We start from the raw sequence: 14,827 nt of genomic DNA, 5'->3' as shown, positions 1-14,827 counted from the left end.
TTACGCTGAAAAGAAATAAAAAAAAAAAGACCATTTAAACCTTGTTTTACAATCATTCCAAAATTTGCAAGAATTAACTTATAGAGTCATTTTCTCTTATTGATAAATACTATGATGAAATGTCTTTTGATGACACAAATGGTTTTCCAATCCGGTTGAACTCTTTTATGTCAAGCACAGTATTTTGCAGTCATGATGATGCTACAATTTGCAGAACGCACATAGCTTAGTTGGGTGCAACTGAAAGGGGACAGAAAACATGCTAAGTGTGTGACATGTGACAATGTGAATTTGAGTCTGTTACTTGGAACAGTAGCCTCCAACCCAGCAGTTCCCCTCCTCACTCTTTCCCCTGGTCTCCCCCAAATTGATGTCCTGGTGGTGGAGCACCTCCTTGGTCTGCTCAGCATGAAGAAATGGAGTATCGATCACCGGAAGTGCCCTTTGTGCTGGCTGGCTGTGAAGACTATAGGGCAGATTCCAGATTCTGATCTACAGGGTCTGTCTTTTGAAAACAACAACAACAACAACAACAACAAAAAAAAAACAAAAAAACCTACCTCAGCCACCAGCAGCTGGTGACAACTAGCTTGGGAGCTCTGGCTCTCCTAAACCCTACCTGATTGCCCCAAACACTAAAAAGATCAATAATCCGTGCCTACTTCTAATCCACTGAAAGCACCCCAGTGTGTCAGGACCCATGGACTGGAAAGCTCTGCTTTATCTATGAAATCTTTCACTAGAATTCCATGAGGAGATGGCAGGAAATTTTGCCATTTGAGGCCTTCAGAAGAAGGATGTCTCACTGGCACTCTTGCTTGCTGTCTTTCAACCCCTCTCTCTAAAGTGCTCCCAGTATTTGTTCTTCAGCCCCTCCAGCATTCCCACTTCTTTGGGAAACTGTACTCGTGTCCTCAAGAGAAGGTTTTGGTTTCTTCATCTGAGTAGAGATGGATGCTTGCCACTACCCAGGGCAGCCAGGCTTTGAGGCTGAAGCCTATGGGTGGCGTGACCTGCCTGCTGCTGAGTACAGCAGTACTTCTGTTCCTACCCCCAATACTTAGAGAGGTTTCTGCGCCAGCATATGTCTCAGCCACTATGGCACCCAGGATGGGGTTGGACTGCTGGACTCCTAGCAATGCTGTGTTTTAGCAACAGGGACAACAGCTGAAGAAAACATTTCCTAGGTGGACTGAGCGGGCTTCCAGCTTTCTTTCCTCAAGTTGACAGAAGCCAGTACTGACCCTTTGAAATGAGTATGACCCCTGAGTTTCACAGGACCCTTGCAAGAGGAGGCACCCTAGAGAGTGAAGAAGCATATTCTAATGATGGGTAAGCTGAGGGGCTAGGGATCATTTAATTAGAAAAGTAATAGAAATGTAATTGTTTTACTTCAAGCTAGAGAAGTGGTATAAATATTTTTGTACACTTTAAATGTGTTCTTTGCCAAAACATAATTGTCTTAAGCTATTATTGGCTCCTAGCACAACTGGTCTTAAGAGAGATGTGATAGCACATTAAAGTAGTGAAACAAAGTGGGCTGTGCTCTCTGTTAATCTCCCTGGTTGTAGACTCGAAATCTCACTGCAAACCTCACTTACTTCAGGCAAATAATCCTTGCTCTGTTAGCTTCCTCAGTCCTGGGTACCCTTGGAAAGATAGAGCTAAACTTCTGAGTTTTTATCCTATTTGTTAGTGGGTTCAGATTTATAGGATTTAATCCACAGTTGACCACTCAATTTACTGAAGTGCTCCTCCCATGGTCTGGCCTGTCTGGGGAACATGAGGAGAAGAGCCAAGTACAAAGGAATGTTAGAACCAGAGTCAAAGTCCTGGGAGTTGCCTTTTTTTCTTCTCCCTGGAATTATAAATATCACTTAGGTCATGAAACTGGTACCTGGGTGAACAGCCAAGTCACTGTCCGCCCTCAGCTGGGCTGGAATATCAGCTCACCAGTCTTGGTATTCATTTCTTGTTACCACACATACTTCCTCCTCTCTGCTCTCCTTAGGCTCTTTAAGTTCTTCCCACCATAGTACTTACCACCCTGCTTGCTTCTGTGTCTTTGCCTCTGTACTAAAAACTCAGTGAGGTCGGATCCTATGTCTGCCTTGTTTTTCACTGTATTCCATCACCTAGCATAGGGTCTGCTTGGCATAGAGTCAACATTCAATAAATATATGTTACATGAATTGAACTAAACTCTGTTTGCTTTGGTAACCCGAGCAAATGTATTTCTTTCTTGAATCCTCAGTTTTCCTGTCTGTAAACTGAGGGTAGGTAGCCCATAGGCTACTCTACAAGGTCTTTTTCCATTCTGACATTTAATGGTTTACTTTCTTCAAATCTCAGTCTCACTCTCAGTAACATTCCTCAGTGATGATGTCACTTTTCCATTTTGATTATTCCAGAATTGTCCAAAGTGAGATCTTGCAACATATCCTGTTCATTTCAAAATTATTTTGCATAAACTCCTTTTCCCCCTTTTATTACCTCTTGTTTCAAAGAAGGAAACTTTCTCCTCTCGCCTGATCTCCACTCCTCCTCCTCCATATTGTCTACCTCATCCTGCTGTTCGTCTCTGGGATCTTACATTCACCTGTTTACTCAACACTTGTTGAACATCTCCTATGAACCAGATACCATGCTAGTCACTGAGGCTAGAACTGCAAACATCTAATATCTACTTTCAAAGAGCTTAAACTCTTCCTATACCATATCTCTATAGATTCTCTCAAATCTTAATCTTCAGCCTGGATACTTTTCCAAAACTTCAAACTCTGATATTGCAAGTTTCTTGTGGGCCTCTCCATATGGATGTCCCACCAACCCCTTGTATCACAGGTAACATATCCCAAAGTAAACTCTTCTTCCCCAAAATGTTTTCTCTTCTTGTAGATAGTCTTACTTTAGTTAGGTTTTCTATCATGCTCTGATCCAGGAAGATTTGAAGTCTGAATTATAGTTGCCTTTTATCTTTTTGCTATCTGTGATAGGCAAATAATGGCTCCCCACAAGATAAACACATCCAAATCCCTGCAACCTGTGGGTGTTACTTTGTATGGAAAAGGGGCTTTGCAGATGTGATTAATAATATTGAAATAGCATAACTTAACACCAAAAATATCCAATTAAAAATGGGCAGAAGGAAAAAAATGTGCAGAAGATACGAACAGACATTTTCCCAAAGAAGACATACAGATAGCCAACGGACACATAAAAAGACACTCAACATCACTAATCATCAGGGAAATAAATGCAAATCAAGACCACAATGAGATAGTGCCTCATACCTGTCAGAATGACTAAAATAAAAAACAAGTGCTGGTGAGGATGTAGAGAAAAGGGAATACTTGTACCCTGTTGGTGGGAAGGCAACTGGTGCAGCCATGGTGGAAAACAATATGGAGGTTCTTCAAAAAATTAAAAATAGAATTACCATATGATCCAGTAATTCCACTGCTGGGTATTTACCCACGGAATATGAAAACACTAATTTGAAAAGACATATGCACCCCTATATTATTGCAGCATTATTTATAATAAGCTAAGATATGGAAACAAACGTTCATTTATAGATGAATGGATAAAGAAGATTAAAAAAAAAGATGTCATATAGATAACAATAGAATATTAGCCATAAAAAAGAATGAAATCTATTTGTGACAACATGGATGAATCTAGAGAGTATAATGCCAAGTGAAGTAAGTCAGTCAGGGAAAGACAAATACTGTATGATTTTGCTCATATGTGGAATTTAAGAAATAAAACAAATGAACAAAGGAAAAACAAGAAACAAAAAACAGACTCTTCAATGAAGAGAACAGATTGGTGGTTGCCAGAGGGGAGAAGGGTGGCAGAATGGGTGAAATAGGTAAAGGGGATTAAGTAAATTTATCATCATGAGCCCTAAGTAATGTATAGAATTATTGAATCATTATGTTGTACATCTGAAACTAATATAACACTGTGTGTTAATTTCAGTTGAATAAAAAAATAAAGAGGAAAAAAGACTTCCTTCCCCAATGAGCAGCCTATTTTTTTAACCGTGGTCAAGTTTTGATTGCATATATATATATTTTAAAGATTTCATTTATTTATTTGACAGAGAGAGAAAGAGAGTCTGTGTGTGTGTCTGTGTGTGTGTGTGCGCACAAGCAGGGGGAGGGACAGAGGAAGAGGGAGAAGCAGGCTCCCCACTAAGCAAGAAGCCTGATGCAGGACTCAGTCCCAGGGCCCTGGGATCATGACCTGAGCTGAAGGCAGATGCTTAACCCACTGAGCCACCCAGGCACCCTCCAAGTAACTATCTTAATTGTCTCTAATCTTCCTTGTGATGCTTTTCTTCCCTAGGGAAAAAAAAAGAATGGGAATATAGATGGAACGATATTGGCCGTGAGTTGACAATTATTGAGAATGTTCCTCGCCCTATTTTCTTTACCTCTGTAGGTGTGTGTGAATTTTCCATAATGAAGGGTTTTGAAAAGACAAAAAAAGTAAGAAGCCATGAATTCAGCCATTGCCGCAAACTAAGTACAAACGCATTTCATACAGTTTAGGAACCAGCAGGAAGAAACCTTGCAAGTTGGAGCTTGTGGGTGTGAACTAGGGCCCACAGCTAAGGGTATTTTGAGAGGTAGCAGTGTGGTCACAGGCATTAGTTTTGGATTACATAGTTTGTGGATATTGAGGTGAATGAGTGACTTTTTCCCTAAAAGTCATAAAGCCTATGACAAGTGGTTGAAGCAATATAGAGAACTGTGTGGAGAGGCTAGTGTGATGGTGACCTGACAATATCTTCGAGTAGTTCTTGCCATGAAGACTGGTACCTCCTGGTGGCTGACCTTCTGCTTCCTTTCCATCCTGTGAAATTCCCCCTATCAGCTCTGAGGGCCATTGTTGATTTTTCAGGAATTTTGTGAGTCAGATGATGTCACACTGGTAGCTTACAATAGGCCATCTTTGGAAGTATTTATTTATTTATTTACTTACTTACTTTTAAAGATTTTAATTATTTCTTTGACAGAGAGAGACACACACAGTGAGAGAGGGAACACAAGCAGGGGAGTGGGAGAGGGAGAAGCAGGCTCCCTGCTGAGCGGAGAGCCCGATGCAGGGCTTGATCCCAGGACCCTGGGATCATGACCTGAACTGAAGGCAGTTGCTTAACCAACTGAGCCACCCAGGAGCCCCAGCAGTATATATTTGATGGGAATAAGTAAACACTACATATCAGATTTTTTGTTGTTGTTGCTGTTCTGAAGGGCTGGTCATTAAACATTTACCAGTGCACCACTGACAGTACCATTCCAGTAAATTCTTTTTTTATTCAAATTAGCCAGAGTTGGATTCTGCTACCTCTCTCCCTACCTTCTCCATGTAAAACAATTGGTTAAAAAGTGTACCTTGAAGAGTGAGAACAGCTTATTACTGCTGCTGCTTCTACGTGCTAAACAGGGCATGGGACTCTTTTAAAGTCAAGGACTCCACAGATACCAATGAAGTACTTAATTTCCAGAAAGCTGGAGAATTCTAAGTGACAGGTACCAAAACCAGAGGCCTCGTAGAAGGCAAAACTGCCACAGCCTCTTTCTCACTACATTCCATGGTCTGCACCAAGCCTCTAGTCGTTTCTTCCACGTTCATGGAGATGGAGAGTACCATGGGCTGCAACTGGCCTCCAGAACATTTCTCACATTTAGTGGTTCATTGATTCCCACTGTCATTTCAGGTTTTCTCTCTGTTTTGGGAATCCAGTTTTCCTCTTGCATTAAGAAGACCTGGGTTGTACGTGTAACTGTCACTAACTCACTACGTCAATGTGGGCAAATCTCATCTTTTGAGATTGCAATCTGTAAGTTCACTCGAGGCTCTGGGGTTCTCTAACTGTGCTCATTGTTGCTAGAGAAATGGAATTACTACTGATTCCTCTTCCCAGTCTGCTTTCATTACTCATCTTAAACAAGGTTTCAATTTAGATAATTTTTTTTTTAGTTAGATGAATTCCCTCCTGTTCTAAAGGTTCAAATAACATAGAGTTACATGTAGTAAAATGTAAGACTTCTTTATTCCTTCCCCATCGCCCCCTTTCTCTTCCTAGATGTAGCTATGGTTATTAGCTTATGTGTTTCCATCTAGTTCTTTTAAAAGACACTTGCATACATACATACATATACATGTATGCAATTCACACACATACACATTCACACTTTTGTAAATGGACTCATACTATGCATCTTGGTTTGTCATTTGTGTTCATGGACTGAATCTGAGGGGACTGAACCAAAAGAATACTGGAGAAGAGATATTTACCTCTAGCTCCTTACTTCCTTCTCCAAGGCTGCCTGCGATTTTGCTGTCTAATTTTGTTCTCTCCTCCAAGTCCCAGACTCCTTCCCCTGCTCCCCGCACAAGCTAAGACCATTAGTCCTCCCCATCCAACACTTGGGCAGGGGAAGAAGCCAATTGCCAATGATGTTAGGATGAAATTTCTGTTTCTACAGTGTATTACAGGGTTTTTTGGTGCTATAATTTACTTAACTACTCCCCTATTGGGCACCCCATTTGTCTTTAGATTTTTACTTACATTGTGCAAAAACCATTCCTATAAATATATCTTTATACATGTGTGTGTGTCCATAAGTTAAATTCCTTGGAGTAGAATTACTGAGTCGAAAGGAATGCACATCAAAAACGTTGAGAGATATTACCAATTGCATGCTAAAAGCTATGCCATCAATAGTATGTGAGTGCTTATTTTCTTACACCTTGTTGTCAATACTAGATATCCTCAATCTTTTTGCTTTTTTGCTAACTGATGGAGTAAGAAAAAAAATCTCACTTTAATCTGTATTTCACTAATAACTCGTGAGGTAACAGTCATCTATTTTTCATCTTTTAAAAACGATTTCATGTATTTTAGAGAGAGAAAGAGAGAGAGCTCAAGCAAGCACACAAATTGGGGAGGGAGAGGGACAAGCAGACTCCGCACTGATGAAGTTTTAGAATATAAGTGAGGTCTGGAGCCTACGACCAAGAAAGAATTATTAAGACGTCTCTGGTGCAAAAACATGTTTTTATTAAAGCACGGGGACAGGACCCATTGGCAGAAAGAGTTGCTGCCCCGTGATCCCGAGGAGTGGCTGATGATGTACTCAGGAGCTGGGAAGGTGAGGACAAAGAGGGTGTTCAGAAGGGCTGACATATGGTAAAGAAGACTGAGGTTACTGGAGACCCGGTTATTGTCAAACCAAGCTGTGTTTTGTTTGTTTGTTTTTTCTCTAATGAGGTACCAACATGAAGGCAGTTGGGGATCTTCTGGAAGTTAGGTTATTGTAAATCACTAGGACATTTGTAAGCTGAGGGAGACTCCTGTCTTGCAGGACTATGACCTCTATTAGTTAACCATTTGTTCTTCCTGTAGGGCAGCCAGGAGTTCCTGAGGAATGTCACAAGAGGGCTGGTTGTAGGGCACCGGCTTCTACTTTGTCCTTAGCTAGCCTTTTGCTCCCTCATCAGCTCTGATCACAGAGCCCAATGCAGGGCTTGATCCCATAACTCTGAGACCATGACCTGAGCCAAAGTCAAGAGTCATATGTTCAACTGACTGAACCACCCAGGGGCCCCACAACTATTTTTCATCTTAAGAATTGTCTGCGGTCCTGTGGCTGGCTTAGTTGGTGGAGCATGTGATTCTTGATCTCAAGGTTGTAAGTTTAAGCTCCATGTTGGGTATGGAGATTACTTAACAAAGTAAAATAAAATCTTAAAACAAAAAAAGAATTACCTGAAACATCAGTGAAATGGCAGAACACGAAACTCCAAAAGTTCACCCCTCCACAAAAGCAATGAGTAAACCGGCAAAAACTGTTAGAACAAACTTTTTCAGAATTCTGGAAATTAATCAAATGCTTACAACAACCAGGGAAATGCTAAATCAAGAAACTATATCTATGAAACCAATATTACATTTATTAACTAACTAGAATTTAAACAAAATTTTGAAAAAAAAGAAACTAGATCTGAATCTCAGTAGGAGAGCTTTGTACCATTTAAACTTACCCTGTACCTCTCCTCATTCCCAATCTTGGCAGAGGCCTTGAAGACAACAAGCTGCATTTTTGGTATAACCACCCAGTACTAAAGGGAGCAGAACAGACTTTATTCTTAAGAATTGTGATTAATTTTTTTTTAAAGAAGAGCCCAAATTGTGGTTAATTTTTTTGACCTGTCTGATTATCTCCCTGGGAGGATTAGCTCAAAGGGCTTACCTTCATTTTACCTAATATGGAACTCCCTCAGAGCTGAGGTGGGGCTGTTTGCTGAAAATATTGAAAGACAAATGTTTTAGCTACTGTTGCCTGGAGCAAGAGACAACAGTAGTGGCCAACAATGGAAAACTGAAAAGCTTTGGAGGAGAGGCTGGAAAATGAGTTGCTTTTGGGGAAAAGGGCTTTGAAAACCTCCTATATATTCCTCGGAATCTAGAAGGCCACACGTATGTCCAAGATGGGGCACATGCTCAAGAAAGGCCATAAGCTCTCACGTATGACTTACTCACAGTCTCTGTGCAAGCAGGTAATAAAGGGTCGGGCAGACTTGTTAACTACCTGAGTATTGATGGCATACTACAATACACACAGAGCCCCTCAGCAATGACACAAGAGATTCGGGGTTTTGTTGTTGTTATTACAGGTATTTAAGGAATTCTCTGTTAAATCTCTAGCTGACCATTGGGGTGCCTCTGATGAAGTTCTAGAACCTAGGTGAGGTTCGGTGGGCTGAGGTCCGGAGCCGATGACCAAGAAAGAATTCTTGAGACATCTTTGGTGCAAAATGGTGGTTTATTAAAGCACGGGGACAGGACCCGTGGGCAGGAAGAGCAGCTGCCCTGGGTTGTGAGGGAAGGCAGGTTATGTACCCTGTGGTTGGGGGAAGGTGAGGGGAAGGGAGGTTTCAATGGAGTTTTCATATGCTAAAGAGGGCCTACAAGGTGCCTGGATGTCCAAGGCCTAACAGAGGCCTTGCCCTTGGGGCTTGATCAATGTTGTCTTTAGACCAGCCATTAACATTAAGATAGTTGGGAGACTTTTTGGTGGGATGTCACAAGCCTGCTATCAATCGTCTTTGTTAGTGAGATTTAAGACATTTGTAAGCCAAGGGAGACTCCTGTCTAGCAGGATTGTGATCCCAGCAAGTGAACTATTTGCTTATTGTTCATAGCAGTCAGGGTTGCCTGAGGGATGCTACACATATGACTGAGGGGGAGCGGATGGAGAGGGGCGTGCAAGGTGCCAGCTTTTGCTTTGTCTTCAGCCAGCCTCCTGCTCCCTCATCACCTCGGTGACTCAGTCTGTTGAATTGAAAGACCCGCGGATCCCCTTACCCAAGAATCCAACACTGCCACTGGATGCAATCAGCAAGAGGTTCTTTATTGTTACGCAGGCGCCTGCGGGTGGTCAGCAGCTCCTGCTAGCTGAGCACACCCAGCTGGGGTGGTGCTGGGTTTTTATAGACAGGTACAAACAAGTTTTGGGTGGGGCGCAACTGATTGGTTGACAATTAGAACTTTTGAAAAAGGCCTTAGTGTAGTTTGCTGATTGGCTTTGGGGACCCGCGCGTGCGAAGAGAGAGGCGGGAAGGGGGAACAAGCTGATTGGTTCTGAGGGCCCGCGCGCGGGAGGAGAGAGGCAGGGAGGGGGAACAAGAAGGGGGAAGGTAGGAGTGCCATCATGGCGTCTTCTATTATTTCTATAAGCCAAGCGGTTACAGAAGGGCAAAAGAGTGATTAATAAGCAATTAATAACCTAATTAATAACCTGGTCTATACCTAAAAGCCAGCGGTTTACAGAAAAGCAAACAAGGGGTTAGTTATCCTATCTATCTTCTAGGGGAGGAGTCTTTCAGAATGTCTGCCATTGTTGTACCTGAGTTTTCGCGTCTGAGAGACCACCAAGGAGCCAACACCGATGCAATCACACAAGGGTTTATTTAACTAACTTAAACTTGGGCCCAAGTACACCTGACACAGCGGAGCAGGGACTTGGACCCCGAGCTTAGTTAAGGCAGGGGTATTTATGGGTTCCTGTTACTAAAGCAGGGTGGGGGTTTCTGGAGCCAAAGCAGGATGGGGGGGGTCTCTGGAACCAAAGCAGGGTGGGGGTCCTTAGAACTAAAGTAAAGTAGGGGAAAGTTCAGCTCTTGGGCACAGGGGTCTGAGATGGCTGCCGGAGCTAAGATGGCTGTACTTATGCTAAGGCTAAACCTGAGGTGGGATGGCCTTAATTTTTCTTGGCCTCCACACTGTCAGCTCTGGTTGTGATCCCGGGGTCCTGATCGAGTCCTGCATGGGGCTCCCTATTCAGTGGGGAGTCTGTTTCTCCCTCTCCCTCTGTGCTTGCTTTCTTGTTCTCTCACAAGTGAATAAATTAAAAAAAATTTTTTTTAATCACTAGCTGACCACTAAGTGTATAGAATGAAGAATTCAATGGCTGCCAGGAATATAAACCTTACAAAATTAGCTCAGAAAGGTCATTGAAGAAAGAACCAACCCTTCTCAAACTTTTCAAAATATAAAAAGTAGGGAACACTTCCTAACTCCTTCAACAAAGCTTGTATTATTTTGATACCAAAGCCAGACAAAGACATTCCAGAAAAGAAAACTACAGACCAATATCTTGTAGGAAGATAGATACAAAAATCATCAACAAAGTATTAGCAAACTGAATCCTGTATCATATTAAAAGGATTATACACCATGACCATGTGGGATTTATGCAAGAGATGCAAGGGTAGTTTTAACATATAAAAATTATACAATGTAATACACCATATTGGAGAATATTCCTTAACTAATATTCTCATATTAATAGAATGAAGGATAGAATCCCCACAAACTCATCTCAATTGATGCAGTAAAAGCATTTAACAAAATCCAATACCCTTTCATGAGAAAAATACTCAGAATACAAGGACTAAAAAGGAACTTCCTTAATACGATAAAAAGCATCCCTGAGGGCCATCTGGGTGGCTCAGTGGGTTGAGTGTCTGCCTTTGGCTCAGGTCATGATCCCAGGGTCCTGGGATTGAACCCTGAATTGGGCTCCCTGCTGGGCAGAGAGCTTGCTTCTCCCTCTCCCTCTTCTGCTCCCCCTGCTTGTGCTCTCTCTATGTGTCAAAGAAATGAACAAAATCTTTTAAAAAAAGCATCAACAGAAAACCTATAGCTAACATCATACTCAATAGTGAAAGACTGAACACTTGCTCCCTAAGATCAGACAGAAGACAAGGATTTTGCTTTCTCCACTGCTATTCAACATTGTACTGGAAACTCTAACCAGAGCAATTAAGCAAGAAAAAAGTCATTCAAACTGGAGAGGAATAAGTAAAGCTATTTTTATTTGCAAATGACATGAGTTTTTATGTGGTAACCTTGAAGAATCCATAAAATAATTGTTAAAACTAATAAATTTCAGCAAATTTGCAGAGAATAAGATCAACATACAAAAATCAACTTTACAGGGGAACCTGGTTGTCTCAGTTGGTTAAGTGTCTCACTCTTGATTTCAGCCCAGGTCATGATCTGAGGTTTGTGAGATGAAGCTCTGAGTCAGATTCCATGCTGAGCATAGAACCTGCTGAAGATTCTCTTTTTCCCTCACCCTCTGCCCCTCCCCCCACTCTCTCTTGCTCTCTCTCTCAAAAAAAAATATCAACTTTACTGGGACCCCTGGGTGCCTCAATCAGTAAAGCATTCAACTCTTGATCTCATCTCAGGTCTTGATCTTAGGGTGTGAGTTCACCCCTGCACCCAGCATGAAGCCTACTTAAGAAATAAAAAAAATCAACTTTAGTTCTATGTACTAGCAATGAACAATCTGAAAATGAAATCAAGACAACAGTTCCATTATAACGGCATCAAAAAAAGATACTTAGGAATAAATTTAATTAAGGAGGTTTAAGACATACTAGAAACTAAAAAAGGTTGCTGAAAGAAATGAAAGAAGACTTAATGGGAAGACATCCTGTGTTTTTGGATCGAAAGATTTAATACTGTTAGGAAAACAGTGCTACCCAGAGCGATCTACAGATTTAATGCAATCTCTATCCGAATCCCAATGGCATTTTTTTTTGCAGAAATAGAGAAATCAATCTTAAAATTCATATGGAATTACAAAGGACCATAAATAGCAGAAACAACCTTGAAAAAGAAGAATAATTTTGGAAAACTTACATTTTATGATTTCACAACTTAATACAAAGCTACAGTAACCACAGCAATGTGATGCTGGATTAAGTATACACATAGAGACCAAAAGAATAGAATTGAGAATCCAGAAATACACCCATATATTATGGTCAATTGATTTTTGACAAGGGTACCAAGACCATTCAATGGGAAATAAATAGTCTTCAATAAGTAGTGCTGGGGCAACTGGACATCCACACACAAAAGAATAAAGTTGGACCCCTACCTTATATCATATACAAAAATTAACTTAAAATGTATCAAGCTCTGAATGGAAGAGCTATAAAATTCTTAGAAAGAAACATAGGTGTAAATCTCTGTGGCCTTGAATTAGGAAATGACTATTTAAATATGATACCAAAAGTACAGGCAACAAAAGAAAAAAATAGAGAAATTGGACTTCATCAAAATTAAAAACTTCTGTGCTTCAATGGAGACAATCAAGAAAGTGAAAAGAAAACTCATAGGATGAGAGAAGATATTTGGAAAGTATATGTCTGATAAGGGTCTAGTACCCAGAATATATAAAAACTCTTGAAACTCAACAAAAAGAAAAACAATCCAATTAAAATGGGCAAAGGAATAGACATTTTCCAAAGAATATATACAAATGGCCTATAAGCATATGAACAGATGCTAAACATTGTTATTTACTGGGAGAATGGAAATCAAAACCATGATGGGATACTATTTCATATACACTGAGATGGTTATAATAAACAACAACAGAAAATAACAAGATGTAGCAAGGATGTGGAGAAATAGGAACCCTCAAACATTGCTGGTGGGAATGTAAAACGGTGCAGCTGCTCTTGAAAACATTTTGTCAGCTTGTCTGTAAATTAAACATAGATTCACCATATGACCCAGCAATTCTATTCCTAGGTAAATATATACTTAAAAGAATTAGAAACATACATTCACATAAAAAACTACACAAATAACAGCATTATTCATGGTACCTGTAAAGTGGAAACAACCCAAATGTCCATCAAGTTATGAGTGCATAATAATGTGGTATATCCATGCCATGAAATATTATTCAGCCATAAAAATGAATGACACAATGTGAATGAACCTTCAAAGTATTATACTAAGTGAAAGTAGCTAGACACAAGAAGTTACATATTATCTGATTCCATTTACATGAAAAGTCTGGAATAGGCAAATTCATCAATTTATGTAGATTGTAGATTTACACAGAATATAGATTAGTGGTTACCAGGGGCTTAAGAAAGGAAGGAATGACTGCTTAATATTAATGGGTTACTTTTGGGAATAATGAAATGTTCTGAAATTTATGTAGTGGTGATGGTTACACAACATTGTGAATGTGTTAAAAACCCTTTAACAAAAAGAATTGTGTGGTTATGTTCTCTTTGGTTATATTTCTATTGTATAATTGGTGTTATATTAATCTGTGGAAACTCTTTATATTTGGTGGCTATTAACCCTTTGTTTTTATGCTGCAAATATTTTCTCCCACTATATTGCTTATCCATTAAGTGTGTGTGTGTGTTTGCTGTAAAGAATTTGAAAAATTGGGCGCCTGGGTGGCTCAATGGGTTAAGCTGCTGCCTTCGGCTCGGGTCATGGTCTCAGGGTCCTGAGATGGAGATTGGGCTCTCTGCTCGGTGGGGGGCCTGCTTCCCTTCCTCTCTCTCTGCCTGCCTCTCTGCCTACTTGTGATCTCTCTCTGTCAAATAAATAAATAAATAAATAAAATCTTTAAAAAAAAAAGAACTTGAAAAATTTTACATAGTATTGTTTCAGGATTTTTTTCCTTTAGTGCCTGCTTTTCTTGGTCATGCTGCTTTGACGAATGAAGAGGTAGACCAGACGAAGAGTGGTGGGCAGCAAAGCAAAATTTATTGGGTGATAGTACAAAGCTCCCAAAGAGGGAGGGCACCAGAGAGAGTTGCCATTAGAGTTTCTGACTCTAGGTTTTTGGGGTTTTTTATGAGATTGTTGGCAGACTGTTTTAATCTGATTAACCCTCCGTGTACCTGTCACTGAGTCAGGTTTTTGTCCACACACTCAGCTACCTATCAGGTAGTTGTTCATGAGAGAAAGTATAGAGGACTCCTTCCAGAGTGGTGTAGAATAACGGGGTGGGGTCTTTTTCCTTTTAAAGGTAGTTTTTTCTTAGGATGGGGAGCCCCTTGCCACTGTCTGCCCTTTTTCTGACTATCTTCCATTAGTGTGATGGCTTCTGAATTTGAAACTTAAGATATTTTCGATCCCTAAACTATAAAAATGTTTTCAACATTTCCCTCTAATGCTGTTGAGCTATTTTTTAAATGTAGGGTTTAGAAGAGTCTGGAATTTTTATATGTTGGGCATCATGTGGGAGTTTAACTATTTCTCTCCAAATGGCTCCACACAATTCACTGAATAATTCATGCTTTCCCCACTAATTTGAAATGTTCCCTGTACATATTTTGATAATAATATTGAGAATGTTAGCAGTCTTTCACACTTAGGTCTTCCAGATATTCCCACGTAACAACTGATGGCCAGTGTAGTCTATATTAATTATAGACACACAAAAATAATATTTATACCTATGCAGTTATTTTA

The 14,827-nt window shown here is 40.3% G+C and overlaps 1 long non-coding RNA gene across 1 annotated transcript in view; it reads left to right on the top strand.

Moving 5' to 3' along the window:
• Positions 1-962: 962 nt before the first annotated feature.
• Positions 963-14,827, top strand: part of LOC106006758 — a 30,637-nt gene continuing 16,772 nt past the window's right edge. The window contains exon 1 of the long non-coding RNA XR_001181033.2: positions 963-1,332. This is a non-coding gene — a long non-coding RNA (uncharacterized LOC106006758). The remainder of the gene's footprint in view (positions 1,333-14,827) is intronic.

Source organism: Mustela putorius, unplaced genomic scaffold (assembly GCF_011764305.1).
Source record: "Mustela putorius furo isolate JIRA1106 unplaced genomic scaffold, ASM1176430v1.1 tig00003901_pilon_pilon_pilon, whole genome shotgun sequence".
In the NCBI taxonomy this organism is placed as follows: domain Eukaryota; kingdom Metazoa; phylum Chordata; class Mammalia; order Carnivora; family Mustelidae; genus Mustela; species Mustela putorius.
This window is presented reverse-complemented; position numbering and strand designations above follow the sequence as displayed.